We start from the raw sequence: 23,477 nt of genomic DNA on the forward strand, positions 1-23,477 counted from the left end.
TTCATTAAAGCCTGGTTCCCTGAGCATGGAAAATACTTAGTACTTTCCACCTTATGAAGAACAGTGGATACTGGAATTGCATCTGTTTGCACTTAAGTCACATCCAGCCAAAATCCAGGAATTTTGCATAGTCATTTTATCCTTCGCTTTTATTATTATTTCTTTAATTGTAGCTAGCTTTTCTCAGCAAGTGTACTACATATCCATACTGAAAATATTAATTAACGATGAATATTTATGGCCTGAATTAATTAGCCAAGGGTTTTCTTAAGTAACCATAGGGAGAAAAAAAGTATCTTCTAAAGTATATGAGCAATACTACATTACTACATGAAATGCAGAGAGAAGCATAATTAGAACTGAGAAAACTGCTCTGCATGGAAAAGAGAAGCCAGCCTGAACTTTTTTCAAACATGATCTACTCACAAATGTCTGACTAGTATTCACTTGCCATGGGCCTCTGTGGCCACCTTGGCAAAAGGCAAAAATAATGTGTCTCAAAGAAAATCACCTCACTTAAGTCCTTCATCCAACTTTACACCTGTAATCTGTGTTGCTTTTTCTATTTGCTGCTATTCCATGCCTGTAGACAGGCACACGTAACCGTTCTTGAATACGAAGGGAGTCACAGGTGAATGTCAAAGGGAGGAAAGGGGCTGGCTGCTAGCTCAAAAAAGTATAATCAAATGTATAAGGGTTTTCATAAAGTCTCAAAGAAAAAGCAGACAGCCCTCAGAACTGAAATACAACAAAAGGAAAGATATTTCTTTATGTGGTAACACTGGTAAAGAAAGCGTAAAGAAGGATCATTAATCAAATATGCACCGACTGGGCAAAAATCTCCTTCAAATTATAACGGAGTTAGGGGAGAAAATATGAAGAGGAAAAAAAGTCAAACTCAAATGCAGAAATGTTTATGAACACAAGCTTTTGCAATAGCCAGTTTCCATCAATTCCATCCATCCCATTCTTCCTCACTGTCCACCACATCATCTTGGGATTCAAAAGTAACTTGCACCATTCTGTCATGAATATAATGCAGGTGTGCCTTGCGGACTGTAATAAGAATATAGCAAACTCCAGTACTGAGTTGAGACACATTATTCCTGCAGGTCACTGCTGTGAAATGGAAAAGAGTTTGGAAATTATTACAATAATTCCAGAGTATTTGGAATAGCAGAATATCCAGCTGAGGACAGGTCATACTAAAGTTTACAATTTCTGACATAGCCTTCCAGTGACAAAGTAAAAGGTGGTATTTCCTAGTGCACACACCCTATAGGTGCTTGCCCTGATGCAGTCCGGCCTCTGAGCATAACCACCAAAACAAATCTTACCTAGATACATGCACACAGAAATGGCAGAACAGAAAGAAATCCTATTAGCATTCCTCACCATGCTAGTTTGCAAGTATTGAAACAATGAGCTTGAAACATACACAATATTTCATCAGCAAGTCTCCAATTAAATTAATTGATAAAATACTTTCTTTATTATCCTAGCAGCATCCTTACTTGCAGTTTTCCTTGGGCCTCTGAGCAGGAATCAGCCTGTGCAGTGACAGAGAGATTATTGAATTCTCAAGGACAGACCATTCTCCCAGATTAAACAATATTCACTCTCTGTCAAAAGCTTAGCTTCAAAACTGCCAAAGCATGAGGAGAACGAGATGCTGCTTAGACCTTTCTGTGCATGACAGGATAAAACACAAGACTTCTCTGCCTAAAGGAATCCAGATAATGAAATAATCTTTAATCTTTGTCCCTTCAAGGCACTCTCAACACCTGTTATCCTTGGTACTGTCACAGGCAAAAAAGTGTGAGAATTCATCTCAAGGCTGGTAATTATTTCAGCTAATTATTCATTTGGATGTAGGGAGATTACCAATGCTCCGTCAGGTGCAACACTGGCCACTTTTACTCTAGCTGATGTTTCACAAAGCAGGGGAGTTGCTGTTCTCCCATTCTCCAGCTTGATAAAAAGATGAACTCCCATGCTATTTACAATTTGTATTACAATGAAACAGCCTGGCCACATGGTTAAAATCAAATCCTTGGCAATTCGTTTTACAGTTGAACGTTGCTGACTTCTTTCAACCTGTTTACATTCAGCAACATTTCAGTGTTCAGTATTTTTCTGGATCAACATTTTCCCAATGTACCCTATTCCCAGACTTCCAGAATAACCTTTATGTCTACAAATATGAACCAGATGTCTAAGTAACGTGCTTTATTTTGTCATTTCTCTTTCTAAATCACTGGTGGGTGCAGATCACAAATGCTTATTGGTGATGAAAAGACAGTAAATACTCCATGGATTCAGGCTTTTTGGTGCAACTCTGCTAAGGCACAAAAATGTGGGAAGTTTTATGAGCACAAAGATCCCAAGACAGTGCCTTTCTTCCTATCTTCAAAACTCTCTCAGACAAAAATTCCTTTCTAGGCCCTTCTTGAGATAGCATGCTAAAACCAGTCCGAGTTGTTTCCGTGGTCTGATGATGAGCTCAGACTGCTTCTCTACTACAAGCTGTGTCTTCATTAAGTGCTTTACCTCTGTCCACCCAGGCAAATACCAAGCAAATGTTTCTCAGCCTTCAGTCAGGGCAAAAGTATATAGCTATGTTTTAGCGTGGAGAGTGCTTGTCTCAGCTACTAATTTCTAATTTGCAGCCGTCCAGATGAATTGGGAGTTGTTATACACACACCCAACTAAAGGTCAGTCTAGCCACAGAAGTATTTATGGAGAATGCTGCTCACATTTCTGAGAGGTGGTGGTTGCTACCGATCTTTAGGGAAAGCTTTGCTTTTCCAAATCTTTAAATTCTAGCGGATACAATACTGAAACCAGACTCTGAAGTGACTGCTTATATAAGAGAAAGAGCACAAGTTTCCCCATTTGACAGATTCTGTTGGAAAACAGAGTCAGTAAACATTTAACTGGTGCTGTTGGAAAAATCACAGATCCATCCAACACAACTGCGGTGGAAGAGGATTCTCTTCCCTCACATCATTGCCACAAAACAAGGAATCTTCTCTTTCTCTCCCATCTGTGCCAGAGAGGGATTGTGGAATCTCCAGCTGTAGAGATATTCAACACTAGACTTGACGAGGCCATGAGCAAACTTGATCAAGCTCTGAAATCAACCCTGCTTCTAAAGGTTCCTCTCAATACAAATTAATCTGCAGTCTTTTGCTTTTATTGGAGGTATTGAAATTAAGGGAGGTGCACCAGTCTTTTCTTGAGGCCTGGGTATAAATGAGCCTGTCAGCTGAAGGTCACAAGCCTCTTCCACCCCTCAGCGCTAACTGCCTGGGGTACAGGTGGACCGGAGCAGAAATCCCACAGTCCAGGCAAGGTAACTATTCGACAACCAGCTACAATTCGATCAGCACACAGCTAGCATGCAATGGAAGAAGAGCAGGAACAACAGTGGTCCTGCTCAGCTTGAATTTCTGTACAAACAGAAGCACAGTCGTTCAGCACTGCCTTTTCTCCATAGGAGGCCACGCTTCTTAAAATCTGTATAGCCCAAAGAGAAATAAAGGAATAGTATATTCCCCACTTCTGAGAGAAATCTCCTTAAAGATTTTTTCAAAATAACCAAAATATTCTTGACTTCGAAAGAAAACCTTGGAAATAGCAGAAAACATTTTTTAAGTTTAATCTGTCTTTAGTTTTCTAAATGTTAAATTACATAAAAACACAGTACCATAAAACAATCATTTTAATGCACAGTATAGCAGATTGCTTTGATTTTCCTTTTTAATAATCGTCACTCAAAGACTGCTTCAGGTTCTTAAATAATTGGGAAGACAACCCTAGCCCCTCAGAATCCACTGGTCATTAGCAGATAAAGATCCTAAAGAGCTGCACTGCTCCAAGCAGCAGAGTGGTTTTATATTCTTAAAGAGGCAATTAATAATTCTGTATTGTTTTTTTCTCCTCAGTTTGTGAATTTTCTGTGCTGTGTAGAGGGCATTATTTATGATCTAGTTTGCTATCAAGGAGGATTCTTTGCTGGCTGACAGATTTCTTCTGACATGTTTCATACAGAAGGGGTACACTTTGGGAAAGAGAAAAGTAGCAAATAGTCCATAGACTCTAATTCTCTTCTGAAAAAAAGGGTCCTTTGAGAGTCACTGCTCAGCAGCACATTTCCTGGTCTCAAGCATCAGTACTACATTCTCTAGAGCACTTAGTTTTACTTGGAAGATAAGTGTATGAGGGTGGGATGCTTTCTGGTACATTTAGGCAATTAATCATACATATATCACCACATGTGTTTTCCAGACAGAATCTTAAAAAAAAAAAATCTCTCTGCCCTTCCCACTCTTCCAGCTCAGGTTCTCAGAACACCATAAGAATTCATATTCTTTCCTGCTTACTTTCTACTGTATAGATTCACTGCCATTTGATCATCCAGTTATTTAATCCATAATACCAAACACATTCATCTCACTGCTTCTAATCTTTCTCATTTGTTCCTCATGTATTGAGCGAGCAAACTGGAGTGAGTTGTAGCTACTGGCATCAATACCTGATCCTTTCCTCAGGCAACTCCCTCTAACCTCCTAGCACTAAGAGTATTCCTTGCAACCCTAGATGTCTTCCTTTACTTATTCTCCTTATTCTGGTCTTCTTTCTACTCGTCTGTCCCCAGAAAAAGCATGATGGCATGTACAAAGGAAAGGCCTATTCATTCCTCGCCAGGAAGTCTTCTCTCTCCTTTTCTGATATCACAACTACAAATACCATAAGCTTTCTGTTCCAGTGCCCTACTCTCTGTTCATTTCAATTCTTTCTAACCAGTTGGGAAGATTTTCTAGAATCCAGTCTCTCAGCAGGAAGTCTGCCTTTTCTCTGCATCTCACCCTAGAGATTGTTTCTTTTGTCTTTTTCACCTATCAAAGGTTAGGTTGGTGTCCTGTGCTGAAGCACTTCAACATTGTAGTTCAGATGGAAATACCTCAGTTTTCAAATTAATGTTCTTCAGTTACCAATTACATATGGTGTCTGAGTTCATATTATATCAGTTATGTGATTGCATGGTCATGGCTTCATATATATTACAAAGAAGGTGTCAAACACAGTATCAACAACTGATGAGCCAGATATGGAAAAAGCATATGGCACAACTGAAGGCATTCTTCTGTCTATTAAAATTTTGCATGTCTGTATACACGAGCACTTTTTCCCTAGTTTGCTGAATAAACATATGAAATTCTGCCTAGGATTATTTTTCTGTATAAGAAAACAAAGTAAAGGGACAAATCAAAAAGCACATTCTCTATTACTACCTGATCTCAAATGAAGACTGTAATAGTCTACCTGCCAAAAAATGTTCCTTGGGCTACACATTCAAAACTATGAGGCATCACAGAACTGCTTTACTGGCTTCTAAATGATTATTGTAGCAGAAAAGAATATGAGATCATTGTTAATCATATGAGATCATGTTGAAACATGAAAAATATTTACAAGCCCTGGTATTTACTTTTACCATTGAAGAACTTACATTGCATGTAAAAACGTCCTAATCCCAGTCCCTTGGTATTACCTATAATACGCAGGCACACAACCCCGCTCCTTTACGTTTATATTACACTCCTTTATATACATTTTCTATGTATTTAAATCAACTGATTGCAGGTATCAGATGCCACCTGCAATCATTTGATTTAGATACACAGAAAATACTGCAGCAATATTGCCTGAATATTAACAACAACGACCAAACAAATATTAACAACAAAGCCAAACCAAAACAAAAAAGCAGCCATTCTCCATTTCTTAGCCTAGTGACTACATGTTCCTTTCCAAGGTACGGTGCTCCTTCTCAGAGGCACTCTGCATCCTTTAACATTGGTTGAATATACCCCTCAGGATGTTACCTTTAGAGCTTAAGGAAAAACTTCCTTTTTCTTTCCAGAACTCTCTTCTTGGTTCAGCTTTTCATTGCAAAGTCTTGGCAAATTTCAACTGCAGTTCAACAAAGTGGGCAAATTAGAAAAGTCTCAAGGTTTAAATACAAGAACAGTTTTCACCTTCCTGCTTAGGACTTAAAATTGTTGATTCCATTCCCATTGGCTTAAGTCTATAACTCAAACTAAAATCCCAAGTGAGGCAACAGGAGGATCTACAGTCCAAGTAACCTCATTCTGTCAGGTGAGGAGTCAAAAATCGCTGGGTTGAGAGAAGAGTTTGAGGGGGAAAAAAAAAAAAAAACAACTTCGAAGAGAACCGAAGATCTCTCTGTTATCCAGTAAGGAACTGGTGAGGAAGAGCAGCAGTTTAAAGTTCTCCTGTCAATGTAAGAGGCATTCTTGGAATTAGGTGAATTTTCAAACAGGCAAAAATGTTGTTTTCGATCCATTTTTTTGGCTCATAAAAAACTCTCAAAATCTTGCCCTTAATCAGAACATATTTTCTTGTTACTTTATTACAGTTAAATTGGCGGATAAGCTGGCAGGTGATTTCCAATGTGTTATTAGCACTGCTAACAGCAGTAAGAAGGTGACAGCCCTTATTTCTCTTTTTCTGCATGGTGTCAGCAATTCTTGTTGCCATTGCTACTTTATAAAACAAAAAACAAAAACAGAAATAAAGCAAAAAAAAAATCCACACAAACAGTATGAAAGCACAAGACTCCAAGAAGTCAATCACACTCACCCCAAAAGGCCTCTCTTTTGGAAACTGATCCCAGTAACCCAAGTTACAGGCAACTGTAAACCACCAACAGCCACAGAGCGCTAGAACACAAGGAGCACAAACACCACCATAATCTCACTGCTCAAAAAGCAAAGTCACAGCCATACATTTATAACTCCACAAAAATGATTTAAGCAGCAGATTTTATACTTTCCTGCATACACAAGTTCTCACAGAGACACAGAAGATATACTGTGATGATTTCAAAATTGTTTCCCATAACGAGTATAGTAAGATTGACTTAAACAAGTATTTTCACAAATTTAATGCAGCTTTTTCAGTCAAACTGTCCAATTTCGTTAAACCAACTTTTAGCTTGCTGAACTATGATACCTTCTTTCTTTTTCTGCCTCTATATGGTCTTTCTGTTCCTGGATAATATGTATTGGTTTTCATCACCATCTTCCACTTAAATACCTTTCTATAAATGACCATAATTACTGAGCTGTTGTTTAACAATGAGATGATCTGTATGCCTTTACCACCTTTCACAGAATTACCTGAACATGTAGGCAGTTCTAAGACCATAATTATAAAATAGCAACAGTAAAAGAGGCAGTGTCTTACTGGACTGTATTAATTAGATTAGACAAATACTATTACCTAATTTACTAATATTTTGAAACCAAAGTTTGCTGTTAGTGACTACCAAATTTACAATCTAAAACCAAACTAGCCATTTACAAAAATCTTTAAGTTTTATACATTTATAATCCAGAATACTGAAAACCTCATGAACCACAGTTTGTTAACATAATACAGTAATATTACAGATTGAAAATACTTGGACAGCTTGAAAGTCTCCTCTTCCAGTGTAATGGCTTAGCGCATAAAAATGAATATTTTTCTAAAGCATGATCCCTCAGCTCCTCACTGAAGATTTCAGCTCATTTTATGACACATGATGAAGCATCTTTCCTGTTATAATGTGACAATGGCACTACTGAGCACAACAATTTGAGTCTGAATGTGCCACTGCAAGACAGAAAAAATCTGAAGAGGCAATTCCACCCAGAACTATACAGCGAATGCATAAGAAAGAGGAAGACAAATGATTAAAGATGCATTAGCACAGTCTGAAAAACAATGCTCTCGACAAAAGAACCCTTGGTATGTCTGGTAAAAGGGGAACAGCACAGAGATTAGCTGAACGAGATGGACGAAGAATGTGAGAGATTCTGACAGAGTCACTTTTAAATACTTGAAATGTAAATGTCTCTGTTCAGACAAAAGTCAATTTTAAAACAATCTCTCTATAAAATAAATCACTTCTGAAGAGGTTTTGTACATCTCAGAAAAAAAACTTTTCCTAATTAACCAGCTCAAGTGTTAAATTGGCACGTGGAGTAACCAAAAGTGCATCAATTATAACCCTGATGTTTTTATTTCAGGTAAATTAACATACAACACATTGAACACCCCCACACGCTATTGTTCCCCCCCCACAAACTCTCAAAGTTTGGAGCAGTTTTGTAACCTGTGCTGAAGTTATTCATTGCCTCATGCCACCTCCCAACACGCAGCTGCATCTGGTCCCCGCTCCCGATCAGGAAGTCCACAGAAATCAGCAGCTAGTGAGAGTCATTCAACCCAGGTCACCCCCCTAGGAATCACCCTAGAACCCTTCTCTCTGAAGGCTCAGAGAGAAGCATCTGTTCAGACCAATATGGACCTATCTTGGCCTTACAAGGTACCTTTGTAGAGACCGCCCCAAAGAACACATATGAAAGATAGATCTGTATTTGATATATTAAACTCCATAAATTATTTTTTTCAGTTCTCATGTCCACCATTTTCCAAAAATAAACACCACATTGCATCCCCACTGCTAAACAAATGAAACCATTTGCTGTATAGCCAAACTGCAGGGAGAAACTGTTTGTGGCCTTGTAAGAGAACCAGTCCTCTAACCTTGATTTGTACACTTGACAGGAGCTAACTGTAACAATCACGTGTATACTGGTTCCTAGCACATCTGGTAGCAGCATTACCTCTGTTTGACAGCCTTCAAGCACAAAAAAGACAAGGATCTCCTGGGAAGAGTCCAGCAGAGGGCCACAAAGATGATACGGGCCTGGAGCATCTCCCCTATGAGGAAAGGCTGAAAGACCTGAGTCTGTTCAGCCTTGAGAAAAGAAGACTGAGAGGGGATCTTATCAATGTTTATAAATACCTTAAGTGTGGGAGACAAAGGGATATGGCCAACCTCTTTTCAGCGGTTTGTGGGGACAGGACAAGGGGCAATGGCCACAAGATGGAGCACAGGAAGTTCCACACCAACATGTGAAAGAACTTCTTCACGGTAAGGGTGACAGAGCACTGGAACCGGCTGCCCAGGGAGGTTGTGGAGTCTCCTTCTCTGGAGATATTCAAGGCCTGTCTGGATGCCTACCTGGGCAGCCTGCTCTAGGGAACCTGCTTTGGCAGAGGGGCTGGACCTGATGACCTCTGGAGGTCCCTTCCAACCCCTACAATTCTGTGATTCATTTAAGTCTCTGGAATACCTTATGGACTACTGAACCAAGTTATCTATTTCCTTCATAATCTCAAAATGAAATTAAGAATTTTTAGAGACTCAAACTGTAAAAGATTACTTTAATAACATTCTACTGAGTTTCTATAAAGATCTAAGATAGAAAGTTTTGATGAAAAGCACACGTCTTAAATCTGGTTTGAGGTTTGCATGTTGCCCACATTAACACATCATTTGCCTCTGCAAGGTATACGGACCCTTTAGAATGGTACAAAGCAGTCATATACATGAAAGAGGGTGATCATTTTATTTTAAACAGAACCCATTAGTATTCTTTCAGCTTCTGTAAACCTGAAAATCATTATTGCCACTCCAAATTTGTACTGTGCGTTGGACATGGCCAACAAGAGTACTTTCCTCGGTACAGGGACACAGAGCAGTGCAGATTCCTAGCCTGATTCATTAGTAAACTCTGCATCATTTACTTGTGTTTTCTACAGAATTAGCTTGCAAAAAGTGTGGGAGATTTCAGAAGTGATGAAACACCGTAACCATCCTGCTGCTGCTGCAGTGTATGAATGCCTGGCACCCTGGTGTTTCTCACAGGGATGCATAGCCTAAAGAAGGCAATCTGTACTGATCAAGATATTCCTGAGGGAACTCTTCATTAAATCCTAGCCATTTATAACTCTAACTCATTACAAGAAATAATTACCATAGCAACCACTGCACACCATGCTTTTGCTAGTAGGAACAACTGTGTGTCTTCTTGGGGGAGGAAGTAGTAGGGAAACAAGTCGAACCAAAAACTTCTATGGAGGTTCAGCATAGCCAGTCATAATTTCATTATGCTTTCCTGCCTTTTATTTTATTTTAATCAAAAGGACGTGTTTTCTATACTATGTATGCTGTTTCAAACAAGCAGCAAACATTTCAGAATTTAAGTACAACAAAGCATATCAACATTTCACAAGGCTTTATACCAAAGCCCTTTGGTGCTTTGACTTAAAACAGCACTTCATACCCCACTCTGAAGGCCTCACTTCTGATTTCAGTTAGGATGTAAAGGCAAGCTAGGCTGCTGGCTTATGACTTGAGGAACCTGATTTTTGGTTCTTTATTGTTCTTTCTTCTCTGTGTCAGAGCTCCTACATAACTCCCATTTTAACCTAGAAGCTCGAAAGACATTTAGGTACCTGAGTCCCAGTAGCTGAGAGGACCCAACCAGAGAAAATGTAACACAACTTCTCATCCATAAAAACAGAAATGGCACTGCCTTAACTACTTTACTGCGAACACACTATAGTCTGTGACATGCTTAGATGCTCAGAGCAGAGGAATCACACAACACCATAGTAGATAGTGATGCAGAACCATGGATAGTTACTAAGTCAGAAGAGTTGTGCAAAATGAAGACCAGAGGGAGTTCAGATACAGGTCTGACACCTTCACTCACATGAGAAACAGAAGAAGAGAAACTGGTAATAGCTCTGTTGCTTTCAGCTACCTTAGCCATCATCTCCCAAGACAGATGCCTTTTTGCTCCTACAGATCTCACTGGGAGTTTTGTCATTACCTCCAAATACGCTCAAATAGGTGTTTTCACTGGCCAGGGTTTCAAAGGCTGCAGGACCAAGTGTTAAAGGCCAAACACTAATACTTTGCAAGGTATCCCAAAAGTGTTCAAAGAAACTTAGACAATTCTAGAAAGCTAGTCAAATATCCACCTGCTGCTTTCAGTGCCTAGTTATTTCAGAATTGGTTGCTGTAAAGAGACCAGCAATAAGACCCAGGACTTGTAAGGATGGTGCTGATCACCTGCACAGGGAGTGGAACTGCTCAGCTGAAGGTCGCCCAGGCAGTTCTAGCGCATTGTTGTATTGTACATTTATGGGGTTTGCCTAGGAGCAAATGTTAGCAAAATAACTTTGGAGGCTGTGGTCTCTGAAGGGCTGGAAGAGCTTATTTCATCATGAAGTTTTATAATATCAATTACGGATTTCAAATAGCAATAAAACAAAGGTTTTACCCCCTTCTGAGCTCCTCCCACTTGTCATGCTTTCCCTTCCTTTCTTCAGAAGAAAATCCCTATTCTTTTACTTCACAGGATTAAAGAAGGCAAGAAAGTAAAACCCTAGGGGCTGAGAGACTTAGACTTTAAAGGACTCTGTAATGAACAGCTTCATGGTAGTTAATCACTTTAATCGTTCTTCTCTTTTCTCAATAAAAGTTTCCCTTTCTGTATTCTCCAAGTGCTCTCCAGCCCTTCTCTAATGCAATGCCCAAAGGGTTAGAGTGTGTTCCCATGCTGGAACACTGGCCTGGGTGAGGAGCAAAAATCCCTTACTCTTTTGCTGATTTTCTTCTGAAAGCATTCTAGGATTACCAAATTCTAACTGCAGCACCATGTGGAACACGCGTTTGCTAGCAATTACAAGATGTACATCTGTGTGCATGTGTATATGAATATAAACTTTGGATGAAAACCTAGTCTTTTTTCATGGCTGTAACTCTATTTAGGAAGAATAAGCTTGAGGTAAAAAGACAGAAATATTGGTCTGAGACCTACTCCAATGGTTTGGACAAAAAGGCAGGAAAAAAGAAAGTAACATCTTAAAGAGTGTTGATTCTTCTATCTCAGAGAAAAAGTAGATGAGATTCCCAGTTAGATGCTACGTGCGCCTCTCTGCATTTGATCATCAGTGGTTTTCCGTCTGGAAAGGAGGGATTGCTGACTGTAGCAGAGGTTCTTTGGCCTAGTTTGACATCTTACTGACCTCTCTTTCTGAAGGGCTGGATTTGAACACAACTATAAAACACAAGTTACTTTTGAGCATTTATCAGTATTAACAGATGATGAATACTATGTCTATTTATAGATCAGCAGGAATTTGATTTTTTTTTATTTTTTTTAAAATTAAAATTTTAAAATTTTTATTTTTTTTAAATTTAAAATGTGTTTGTTTTAAACCATGCCTTTCTTCAGACCTATTTTGAAGTCTTTTTTAGTTTATTAACTCATTGGAATAAATGCCTTAGTTCATAGAATGGAAAATAATTCTATCCCTCCAAATGCTGTAAAATAACTGTACAGGGAAAAAAAAAAACCACTCAGTTACAGCAGTCTTCTGCCTCCTCTGCCCCCCCCCCCCCCTTTTTGCTTCTCACCAACTACTAACAATAAATGTAAAAGTAATCCTACTTTCTATCTGAAGCTATCTCAGCTTTAAAACAACCTTCCAAAAATGATTGATGCTATGATTTAAACCCAGAGGTAACCCCTGAAATCTGCTTAGAATAGCAACAAATGCCTAACAATATCTTGAGCGCTTGCAGCAAAGAAATCTAATCTCTGAACTCCTAAAGGTCAAGATCTACTGCCTGGTAACATGGCTCAAGTGTAAATGCTCTGTAATGCTACACTAGGTGATTGCTTTGCTCTCTAGACAATGTCAATTTTGTCCAAGTAGCTGCAGATGTGTCTAGCATTAAGTCAGAATGGTGTCAAGGGCCCTTCTCGAGCAGTACCGGCTTCTCAGAGAAACTGGTCCTAAAGCCCTAGTCTATTAAGACCATACCCAAAAGACAGACATTTAAAACTTAAAGGAGGCTGGAGAATCAAGGTGTATTAGAGCTCTAACGTTTCAGAGTGAGAAAGCCCAGGAGAAGAAATTCTCTGGTGATACAAATGCACATCCTCAAATCGCACAGGTCTTCTCAGCTCCCCCAAAACCAGTGCAGCTAAAGTAACTTATACCAGAAGAGTATTTGGCTCTGAATATTCTTCTCTCTAAACTTTTTCCTCTTGCATTTCCTCAGTAAGGTGCTGCCATGTAGCCATGGTGTCACAGTTCAGTCTCCTCCCACACAGGTACCCCTGCATGCCCTTCCTACTCTACCTAAGCCACTTATACCCAATACATATGGTAGCTATGAAATCTTACCCTAAAGCTTACCCTTATTCCTAAACCATTCATCATTGCTATGACCTGTTCAAGCTACAGGGACACAGTAAACAAAGATTTCAATAAATTAAATACTATGTATATGCGTCATGTCCAAGAAAAATAAGATGATGATGGGGAAAGCACACCCCATTTGCCAATAAACAGTTAGAATCAGTCTGCAGAAGCTTCAGTGCCCTTAGTTCTGTTTCTGTGAAAGACGCAACACAAAACGACTCCAAAAAGCACAGTGGATGTTCCTCACACTTTTTCCTGTTTCACCATACCAATACTCGTAGCTGTGTAACAAGGCAGGTTGAACCCTGTTCCAGCAGAGCTTTTATACATCTGCTTATAGCCCTTCCCACACTGGTGTTACAGAGCAGAGCAGCAACTAGCAAGATACCTAGCGGGCCTCAGGAAACATGAAACAGGCCCACCGCATCTTTCATGTCTGCAATGTCAGGAAAATATTCATGTGGAAGCTTGGGATGACTGAAAGGCTAGCGCTGGCTAGCTAAACCCAAGGACAGCATTGCCCAAGAGCCTGAATTTCAGTGGAGACTGGGGTATCTTAGTTATAACTGAGTCCCTAGCCTCAGTTATTTTCTACTTATTTTTCCCCAATGCTTATTAATGGCATCAGAAGCATCCAACCAAGAGTTCCCCTTTTGCAGAGCCATTGTTTATTATGAGAGTAGGTATAAAGCAGAACGCTCATAGAAACATTCCAAAAATGCTTTCCAAAATCATTTCCTCTAAACATTTATCTGGTACCCAGATAACATTCAAAATATTGTTTGTTAAAGATTAACTTGCCCTGGATAACTTGTTTTGCACGTTTCCTCCAAGAATATTTCAAGAAGGTGTTTAGAAGATTCATATATTATTAATAAATATTTTGATAACTGTATGATTGCACGATGTAGTCCAACAAAACATTTAGCCCATGTCTTATTTCACTTAGCTGAGAATTCTTTGAACTTTACCACAGCTGCCTGGACAGGGCTGCTTTGTGCCACGGTTCCTGTCTGGAGTGCTTTGTGCCATCTTAGCATACACACACCTCACATCTGTAACATATTTAAGTATGTTGTAGTAGGCTTTTACACACCAGTTACACTGAAATTTCATGTATTACAGTGGCTGAGGTTCTTGCAGAAACACTTATTTCTGCAAGCCTGAAGCTTGTATTTCAGCCTTCTTCAAGAGCAAAGAACATTCTCTTTCAAATTAAACTTGTCATGGAAAGCAGTAAGGAGCCTTTTGAAAAAGCATTGACAGGATCAGACTCTGTTTATGTGGGGTAACAAAAAAAAAAAAATCAATGTAAAATTCTAGTGCAAACAACAGAGTTTAAGATTAATTACGCTTGCAGAGTCTCTGGCTTTAAATCATACAAGTAATTTCACCAGTGCTACTAGAGCAGGCATTCCTGCCAGACCTCACTGTGAGCTTACTCACCTATATCATTTGAAGTAATCCTTTTGAAGTCTTATTTATGGGCGCGTGAGAAGCACGATGCCATACAGCCTCATGCTGGGCATACTGTCATTAAGCTCTGAATGGCAGCAAATGTAATTTAACTTCTCTGAACAGCACCATTTGGAATAGGCCCAGGAAAACCTAGTATAAAACTAATTTCTAGCAGCATCAGATATGTAAGTATTTACAGAGCTCTTTGTAAACACACCGCAATTAAAAACATTTAATAGAGAGCAAACCCATTTTACCATATGGCAAATCATCTTCAGTTAAGGCAAGAGAGCCTTCGTGTCTGACAAAGAGGGCAAGGGAGACAGACTGTAAATTCCAAATACCTGACAGAGAAGGGGCACCCAGAATAGCTTATATAGCTTGGAGTTACAATAATAACATAGAAAATGTAGTGCCAGGCCTCAAATCTTTGTCATGGGATACAAAGACACCTGTAAAAATCGCTATATAGGACCAACATACCTTACACGAAAAATAATTGCTTCAAGCAGCAAGAAGTATGAGCTACAGCATTATCCCAGAACACCACAGCCTGTTAGAGCTGTTGGGAACTGCATCAGGAGATTAATCTCTGATTAGTCAGGGAGGTATCACCAAGAGTGACACATGATACAGGTAAAGCCTCAAACTCCCTGCAGCAAGAATTCAGGTGGCGACCTCAACGATTCAAGTGTGGACTGACAATGCAGATGCAGTGTGACAAAGCACAATGCAGTGTGACACAATGGAGAGAACAACAAGAAGAACCAGTCTCCTTTGCATCAGCAGGTCATAAGCCAATCAAGAAAGAAGGTGCCCCCACTTCATGCAATTGCCAGCCCGCTATAATCAATTTTTCTTTTGCACAGAAGTATGTCTGAACAAGCTGCAAGCAAGACTTGGCACAGCAAAGAAAATGCTTCTGGAAGCCCAGTTCTGGATCTGCAGTGATTCTGGTGAACAAAGGCATCTGTTCAAAGGTTTTTTTTTTTTTTTTTTTTTTTTTTTTTTAATCTAGCTTTTGCAGGAAGTCAGACACTGGAGTTGTCAAATGGCTCAGAAACACCTGAGTAGTCTTTGGTGGGTTAAATGCTTTCATAACAGGTCAAAGTTGAGTGACATTTTTAAGCTTACATTTGTCCTAAGTGAACTAATATGCAGAACTAATGAGATCATAAACTTGTCCTCCAGTTAATGTGGTAGGTGGAGGACTGGGGAGGCAGGAAGATGAGAGGCTGCCCAAACTTGTAAACTTAATTAAACCAGTTTAATTCGTGAATAAAAGAATAGGACCCATAATAGCAGAGAAATTATTCACTGGGATATGATACCTGCACCAAGGATGGCTTCAGCTGCTCTGCTTGCCCAGTATTCAGAGTATCCTAGCCTACTTAAAGTCCTGAGAAGAAACTAAAACACAACTTCAACAAGAAAACTACATTTTTTTTTCCTCAAATTAAAGACAAATTGTCTTTTTAAAAAGTTCAGTGCAGGAACATGCTCCTGTCACAAACTAACAACTGTGATTTTCTTCATACATGGTCTTTATAAGACCATAGGGATGATCTAGAAATGGCTGTAACTGCATCTAGTCTGGCAGGTTATGCATGTGTGTGTTGACTGAATTGCTTCTCTTACTACCTACTACATACAAGAAATACAGAAAGCACCATCCTGCAAAAAAGCAACAATCCCATACCTTGTCTCTAAGAGCTGATGCCATGCATCAACAGACACTGAGGAAGACTGAACAAACAGTAGATATGGGAAAAGAAGCCTAGAAGCCATAGAGCAATGTTTCATCTTATTGTATTAGTTACAGTCATCACGCACAGTGAAGCATGAGATCACCTCTTCCAAAATTCATAATCCTTACAACTTCATAATCCTTACAACTAGTCAGAAAATGCCAGATTAATTTCAAATGAAAGCATAGTATCTACCAAAATTAAGTCTATACACATGAAATTGTTTGTTATGAAAATATTTTCAAAAACTAACTTATTTTACTGAAAAACGAGCTACTTTTAAACTAATTGTTTATTTCAAATTTTAATTTCATTATACTAGCAAATAGTTGTGAAAAATGAAAGTGATATATAATCAGATTTTTTAAAAAAACTACATACCTACTTCCTTCTGAACAAATTTCAGAGTTGATACAGACATCAAAGGTACCTGGACTCAGAACTGGACAGCAGAAGTATTGTTGCATCTGAACTTATGACTGTTGCTACCGTAAACCTAAATGTTGTCACATATGCGACAAGGCTGTGTCACTCCAGCATCCCCCAAATTCTGCCTTGTCTTCAGGCCAGAAGCACACAAGTACCACCACGAGATTACACTTGACAGCAGAGGGAATAGGCTGGCTTTGCGTAAGCTATATTGCAGCTGCTGTGCCACAGGCATACACAGGCTTTTAATGATCTGTCTGCCTCATGTCTCAGCTTGGAAACTCAACAACCCCTAGAAACCTGAGGCATCCAGGCTGGGACTTACTTTATCTGTTAAGGGGTTTCTCCAATCTGACTAGTCACAGGATAGAATAAATACTAAGTGTGGTGTAATTCTGGCTTTACTCATATTGCACATGTGGAGGATGATTATTTGTGGGTACATTGGGACTTCAGACACATACAGGATAAATATATGATGAACAAACTCCACACTTCAGTTTGAAAGTTAACCCAGTTTCCTTAAACACTCCAGTATGAGTCCTTAGCATGGGCTCCTGCTATCCCTTAATGTGGAAACAGGCATGTTTACTCACCAATCTTCCCTATGTGCTTCTTCCTAAGGGACAGCCAAGTAACGTGTCACAAAGTAGCTGGAATTCACAGCCAGCCCGAACTAGGTACATAGATCTGTAAGTCTGATCATGACAATTGCTTTTCAACAGTCCCCCCTCAGCAGATTTATAAAAACTCATGTTTTTTCTTTCTAATTTCTTATTTACCTTTAAATGTGGCAGGAAAAGAACATGATACAGCACCCCCTTTATCTACTTCTTTTTTTCCCGTTAATGTTGGTTTGAGCTTCATTCTGCAACAAAGTTTGCCTCAAATTCACAGTGAAGACAGTGAAAGGACAGCCCACTAGTTGGAATACGACCTCAGGGCATAGGAATCTCAGATCTATCCCAGACTCTTTCATAACTTCTGATAAATTGGATACAGCAAGATTCTCAAAATCTAAGCTCCAGTCTCTGTGCCGCACCTCCTTGTTTTATCCTTAAAACACAGTTAGCTTTTTTTTTTTTTTGGTAGTGGGGTTGGCTTCTGCAAGGTGCTCAGGCTTATTAATAGCAGTAAAGCACTTACAAGACCAAGCTAAGACAGTAAGACCTTCCAGGGGTAAAGCTAGAATACATATACTGCTAGCTGATAAATGATATTTGTTAGTCTTCATCCCATCACCAACATGTATAGTTTCCTATTCCACACATGGACCCAAATCTTACCTTAAATATAGCTTTCCCCTGATAATGTCCAAATTCTTACATTCCACACCCACAAATCATTTATTTGCTTTGTGCTGTGTACCACTGGCTATTAAGGATGGAAAAGAGACCAACCTTTTTCTCTGCTATCCTTAGATTTGAATCACAAACTCCCAGCATGCTATCACAACTGAAATGAGCTAGTCCTTAATTAAACATTCTTTTAAAGCTCATTCTTTAATTAAACAGATGTAAGTGCCTAATCATTCAACTACTCTGAGCATACACTGCATATCATTTAATCTCACCACCCACATGACGAAGGCACAGTTTTCCTAAGACTTCACTCCGATCAAACTGTCAGATAAGCCAGCCTATGCTTTTAACAGAAGTTTTTCTCTTATGACTGGATACGCAAGTGAAATAAGAATGAATGTGAATTTATGGAGAGCTGTTTCCAGTGAAGTATGTGTGAAATAGAAATCTTGGTAAGGAGCAGGAAAGAGCCTTGCAGCACACCCACACCTCTTGCTTTTTCTCACATTCAGAGACCATTCAAGAGGCTACACTATTAAAGATTTTCTAACACCACGTATGCCTTTCAAACTACACTCCTGTAATGTATAGGATACCAAGCAATCCTCCTTTAGGCAAAGGGGGTAATTGTACCCAGAACATTTTAAGAACACCTTGGCTATACGTTCATGTTTATGTATAAACAGCTGCAAATAAACGTGTGAGGATGTGGCCCAGTTTATTCACAAATTTAGATTATGGGATATAAATGTGTGTGGGTAGAGAGGCCTGAATTTTTCTAACTTCAGATATCCAACCAGGCTAACAGAAATAGGAAACCAGATTTCCCTAGAGACAGCAATCCAAAGATCTACAAGATGAACCCACCTGCATGCTAGACAGACTCCTTGATGTTCAAAGTGAGATGCCTGACATAAGAGGAGGCAAATACTTCTGTTATGTACTTTTTGTGTGGCAATCTTAAGACGGTTACTTTTTAGAGCAGAAGAGTTTACCAGAAAGGATTTTCTGCCTTAAGGGGAGATGGGGAAGAAAAAAAAAAGATAGGTGAGGCAGTTGGCCTTCTACTCATACCTGACAGATCCAGTTGCTTACAAGAAGGGCAGGGGGAAAGAGACTGGCAGATTTCTGCAGATTCTTCAAACCATCTGGCAAAAATGGGATGGATCCTAGCTCAGATTGAGAACTGAACGAAGAGTCAGTTTCACTATTTAGCAATGAAAGGCACTGAAGATACGGACAGAGAAGCTGTGGGTGCACACTTCCATGTTCAGTACTATAGTCACGATGAAAGGAGCCTGCTGATTCTGTCTCCAATCTCTCCTTTCCATTTCTTGTGCCCATGGATGCTGTCCTCTTAGACTACGCTATGGCACACGCTGAAGGTGGCAGTGTGCCAGAACAAGCAGCCCCTTGTCTTCCTCATCCAGTGGTTTCAACGTTAGATCTGCATTGCCAGCTATGATGTCTCAGCATAAGAGTTTGTCAGGTGGATGGATGGGGAGAAGGTTTGGCTGAAAATAACTCCCCCATTCAGAAAAACAAGGTCCCTGACATTTTCTACAGTAATGCCTATAGCAGTAAGAACTGGTAAAGCACAGGGAAGGTGTGAGAACGAGGAAGGTTTGGGAAATAGGTTTGGTTTGGCTTCTTGTTTTTATAAGACAAATCCATGACCTCAGAATGCACATCCAATTATGCACTCTTTGTCTATTCCACTGCTTATAAGCTGTGGCCACACAATTTAAGAAACATAATCATCATAAACAGCAGTTAATTTTAAGTGATTTAAAAGAAAAGTGAACAGTCTAGGTCATTCCTTCAGTGCGGGTCAGAGGACAGAGGAGATGGTAGCCTCACCAACATGGCAGAAACAAGAGGCAAGAGTAAGGAAGCAAGATCCTCTCCAATTAGCTTTGCCAGAGGACTGGTAATGAAAAAGGACCTGTGCTACCACAGACTAAAACCTGAAGACTTAGGTACCTGGGATTAGAAAAACTTGTTAAAGTTTAAAATGAGATGCACATGGTTTGCTGTTCTCATGCAGTGGATGTTGGATAACACGTTTTCAAGGTGATAAAAGTCCCTTAGCAAGTGTCAAGCTTGCATACCCTAAGGTACAGCCTGATGGTGCTTAGACAATCCAGTAGTGAGTAAAACATATGATCCTACACAGGAGAGAATGAGGAAGGATTAACCACATCAGGAAGAACTGGGTCCCTTTGTGCTTTTATTGTCCAGCTAAGCAGATCAGGCTTTTGCCCTTAGAAATGTCTAAACTTTTACAGATACCTAGCAATGAAGCTGATGACTGAATAAGCACAAGACGTGCAGTAATTAGTCTTCTGAAGATGTACCTGAGGTGGGAAACAAAAAAACAGGAACCATCACAAAGGGGAGAAGCAAAGACATTTAGAAATGAATTGTTCCAGCTCAGGTTTTCTATTCCTCATGACAGTGAGGACTCATGACTTGCTGGCACGAGCCTCTCCATAATGGTCCAAATTTTTTTGAATAGGTTTCAAAGTCAATACCACAATCCAATTGGATTGTTTTTCCCCTATACATATAGCCTTCATAGGGAAAAACATACCAGTTAAGAATTCTTTCACTATAGTAAATTTACAGTGTTCTTGTTGTTCTGTTTGGAAACTATAAAGTAAAAAGAAAAGCAGAACTTTAAACTCCACATCAGCCAGATCTAGCAAATTGCCTTGTGCTTGCTGATAATGTTACAAAGAGACAGGATTCCTGTTGTTAAACTTGATGATCAGCAGCTTTGCAAAGGAACATGCAATAACCAGTGAACTTTCCACAAAGACAGTTTCCTTCCCATAGATCTCCATACATAACCTTTACTGGTCTCAGTAGGATCATTACATCCATTAGACTGTGGACTCAGCACTGCTTTCGCTCTTAAGTTAATACAACTGAGACTTTTTTTTTTTTTTAAACTTTCCTATTGGGAAGTAGCATGTGCAATTTTAGTGATTTCTTAGATCATTCCATAAGTAAATCAAATATTCTTTCAAGCCTAGTTATCAAAATTGTGTCCTTTGATACTACATCCTCCATCAAACTGCAGTAATCCAGATCAACACATTTTAAACCTCCACTATTTCTCCTAATATCATTCTAGCAGATAGAGTAATTAAATTTGTACTTTTTTTTATAAGTCGTACTCAATAAATCTGAATAAATTAACAACGCATTACTAAGGCTGCTACATTAAATTTGCATAGTGCATTTAATGAATATGCAACTGCAAGTGAAAAGGTCTGCTACTGTGAACCTTCCACATTAGCATAACTACTTCCAGCATGTTTCTTAAATAATGCACTCATTTGCACATCACTGACTTGGCTAATTCTGACTTCAGTCAGGGTAGCCTTGTAATTAAGACTCTTGCTTTAATTTTTAATGAAGTTTATGTTACATCAATCCTGACAGTAATGAGGGGACATGGAAACAAAAAGGCTGCTAATAATTAAATTCACAAACCAGTTTGAGGGATAATAATTCCTGAGGAGAAATTACATGACTAATTATTAATTAAATATTCATACTATTGCAGGGCCATCTCCCTTAACTGCTCTTCTTGTTGATAATAATGCTGAGATGTGGATGCCTTCTTGCAACCATTCTGATTTTAAGGTCTTTGGTTAATTTTAGTGCACCATTAATCAATATGACACAAAAAATAAAATTGTTTTAATTGGTATCATTTTATTGTTTCTAAATATTACTACAGTTGGTTTAGTTGTGTAAAATTAATCTAGTTAGCCAGTGCCCATTTTATGGGAACATAAATCCAGTTTATATCCATAAACTTCTAATGGCAGGACAACTTGACCTTTTTTTGTAACATTACTGTTTACAGATAATTACACCAACTCTTTAAAAGGTTGTTTAATAGCTTTGCATTCATCATAGTAAAATGAAAAACATGCAATATTATTTAACTCCAGACTATTCTAAGAAGGTCTCCGAGACCCTAATTTACCCCTGCTGAAAAGTAAGCAATATTAATTTGTGTGTTTTTAAGAAATCTATGAGAGCTTTTCCTCAAATGCATACAAACAGATTGAAAGTGTTTGTGCACAGATCCCTATTCATCTTTTACACAATTTAGATTACATACATAGCAAAACTAATAGCATTGCAATGACAGCTTGTGCAAAAGATGTCCATTTGTGGCTTTGTATATGACACAGGTCTTCAAAATGATAGTTTTCCAATCTCTTGTACATAAATACCATAAATTCACCAAGGAATTAGCTTGATTAATCCTAATTTATATCAACATTTTTATCAGCCAGAATTCTGCTTACTGAAAGTGTCATAATAAACCTTTAGGATTGCATGTTTATTAAAGGAAGCTCAGCATTTGTAGGAAAGTTTAGCAAGAGGAAAGAAATTATTTAAATGAAGCCTATTAGTCACTAAAGTCAGTTGCACCACAGATTTGTTTTAAAATATATGTTAGTGCTTTAAAGAGAGAGCATTTTGCATAGCATAAAATTGATTCTCAAATTATTAAAAAAGACATAATACACGACCTTTTTATCCTGAAGGGGCATTTGGAAATTCTGAACCAGGGCAAACAGTTCATTTTTCTAATAATTCAAACCAGTTGCTTCATCAAAGTGAAACAAGTCCATCACCGTACATGGGGCAATGATTCCCTTTAGCTACCGCTTGTCACATTACTACAATCTGACAGGTTTGTAGGGCATTATTACTAGGTCTGATTTGTACCACTCTATCCCTTTTACTAAATCTTAAAAATCTTTTTAACTTTTCTTTTTTCTCTACTCTCTTAAACTAACACCTGAAGGCAATTTAAATATACCACTCCATAATGAAATACCACTTTCGTTCTCTCTAGAATTAAGATGTAGTTATCAGCCATCTGTGCTTGGGCCTGCTCTCCATTTCTTCCATCAAAGAAATAATTCCAGGCGTGAAACACCTCATTGGAGCAACAATCACCTGAAACTGCCGGAGTGCTGCAATGCAAGGGTGGGCCTGGCTTGCAGGGACCAACGGAAGAAACATTTCAGATCACTTGGTGTCATTGCATACAGCAGGTGAGACCTTCTCTCTTTCTTCCCTCCTCCCTGCTTCTAGAAGATTTCTTCATTGCTCTACTTTTGCTGCCTAGAGTACAGTATCTGGGATACAGGACAGACGGCACCTGAAGTGCTCTCAGTTTAAGGGCCAAAGCAGGAGTTTAAGGACCAAAGAAATAGGTCCCATAGTTACACATCTTGCTGAAGTTCAGTGGATGCTGAACCAGGATTTGATGCTAGCTGTCAGACAAACACAACTCCAGCTGTGCTACTCTGAACCTCACCAGCAGTTACATGCACACACAGGGTAGCTGTAGCAACAGAAC

Source organism: Cygnus olor, chromosome 11 (genome assembly GCF_009769625.2).
Source record: "Cygnus olor isolate bCygOlo1 chromosome 11, bCygOlo1.pri.v2, whole genome shotgun sequence".
NCBI lineage: Eukaryota > Metazoa > Chordata > Aves > Anseriformes > Anatidae > Cygnus > Cygnus olor.